The following is a 2,249-nucleotide window of genomic DNA, read 5'->3' on the forward strand; positions in this document are numbered from 1 at the left end:
CCCCCCCCCAGCAAAGCCCGGCTATTTTTTGGTTGCAGCCATCATTGTTGTTTGGTAGGCCCAGGCTGGATTCAAACCTGCCAGCTCAGGTGTATGTGGCTGGCACCTTAGCCACTTGAGCCACAGGCGCTGAGCCTGAAGCCTTTTTTTTAGAGGAATATACTGTTGTTAAAATAATTCGCTTTCTCAGGAGCACCACCCCTTTTTTTATTATTATGAGACAGCGTCTCACTTTGTTACTCTTGGTAGTGCGCTGTAATGTCACAGCTCACAGCAATCTCAAACTCTTGGGGTGAAGCAGTTCTCTTGCCTCAGCCTCCCAAGTAGCTGGGAGTATAGACGCCCGCCACATGCCTGGCTGTATTTTATAGACAAGGGTCTCCATCTTGCTCTGGCTGGTCTTGAACTCCTGAACTCAAGTGATCCACCCACCTGGGCTTCCCAGAATACTGGGATTACAGGCGTGAACCACTGCACCTGGCCCTTTTCTTTTCTTTTCTTTTCTTTTTTTTTTTGAGACAGAGCCTCAAGCTGTCCCCCTGGGTAGAGTGCCGTGGCATTACAGCTCACAGCAACCTCCAACTCCTGGGCTGAAGCGAGTCTCCTGCCTCTGCCTCCCAAGTAGCTGGGACTACAGGCGCCCACCACAACGCCCGGCTATTTTTTGGTTGCAGCCGTCATTACTGTTTGGCGGGTCCGGGCTGGGGATACGAACCCGCCACCTTAGGTGTACGTGGCTGGCGCCTTAGCCGGTTGAGCTATAGGCGCCGAGCCCATCACCCCTTTTCTTACCAATATCTGACTAATATCCTTTCAGCCCATTTTAAAATTTATTTTTAGACAGCCTCACTTTGTTACTCTTGGTAGAGTGCCCTGACATCATACCTCACAGCAACCTCAAACTCACCTTCTTCAAACTTTTGGGCTGAAGCGATTCTCTTGCTTCAGCCTCCCAAATAGCTGTCATGATTCGTGACTTTTTTTTTTTTTTTAGAAATGATGTCTCAGTATTCAATAAAAATTGCATGAAAAAAAAAGGAAATGATGTCTCACTTTGGCTTAGGCTGGTCTTGAACTTGTGAGCTCAGGTAATCCACCCATCTCGGCCTCCTAGAGTGCTAGGATTACAGATTTTTCTATATTTAGTAAAGACAAGATCAAGCTCTTACTCTTACTCAGGCTGGTCTCCAACTCCTGCTCTCAGGCAATTTTACCTGCCTTGGCCTCCTAGTGTGCTGAGATTATAGGTGTGAGCCACCCTGCTGGGCCAGAGACCCTGTCTTTAATTAAAAAAGAAAACAAAAAAACAAAGTTGGTTGGGCTGGGTGGCTCATGCCTGTAATCCTAACACTCTGGGAGGCTGAGGCCGAGGCCGGTGGATTGTGTGAGGTCAGCAGTTGGATACCAGCCTGAGCAAGAGGGAGACCCTGCCTTTAAAAATAGCTGGGCATTGGCTCAGCGCCTGTGGCTCAAGCAGCTAAGGCACCAGCCACATACACCTAAGGTGGCAGGTTCAAATCCAGCCCGGGCCCGCCAAACAACAATGACGGCTGCAACCAAAAAATAGCGAGACGTTGTGGTGGGCGCCTGTAGTCCCAGCTACTTGGGAGGCTGAGGCAGTAGACTCGGTTGAGCCCAAGAGTTGGAGGTTGCTGTGAGCTGTGATGCCACAGCACTCTACCCAGGGGGAAAGCTTGAGGCTCTGTCTAAAAAAAAAAAATACCTGGGCATTGTGGTGGGCACCTGTAGTCCCAGCTACTCAGGAGGCTAAGGCAAGAGAATTGCTTGAGCCCCAAGTGTTGGAGGCTGCTGTTAGCTATAATGCCTTGGCACCCTATGTCTCAAAAAAAGAAAAGAGAAAAGGACTGACTGAGGAGGGCTCACCCAGCACAGCTGTCTACTCTTCTCATACCAGAATCCTGCCCAGGACAAGGGTCAGCAGTGCTCATCTCCAGGCCTTTGGCAGCAGTTCTCAACTTGTTGATTGTGATCCACAGGAACTGTATTAAAGGGCTGCGGCATTAGGAAGGTTGAGAACCACTGGTCTAGGGGGTGATGACCCCGAACCCCAACCTGCAGGAGCAAAAGGGCATCTCGAAGCCAATCTTGTTCTTTCTTGACCCTAATGCTGGTTCTGTGGTTATGTGCAATTTATTTATTGAGCTGTATACTCAGGATTAGTTGACTTTTTTAAATTTTTTTTTAGACAGAGCCTCAACCTTTCCCCCTGGGTAGAATGCTGTGGCATT

Source organism: Otolemur garnettii, unplaced genomic scaffold, assembly GCF_000181295.1.
Source record: "Otolemur garnettii isolate 467f Iridium unplaced genomic scaffold, OtoGar3 scaffold00245, whole genome shotgun sequence".
In the NCBI taxonomy this organism is placed as follows: domain Eukaryota; kingdom Metazoa; phylum Chordata; class Mammalia; order Primates; family Galagidae; genus Otolemur; species Otolemur garnettii.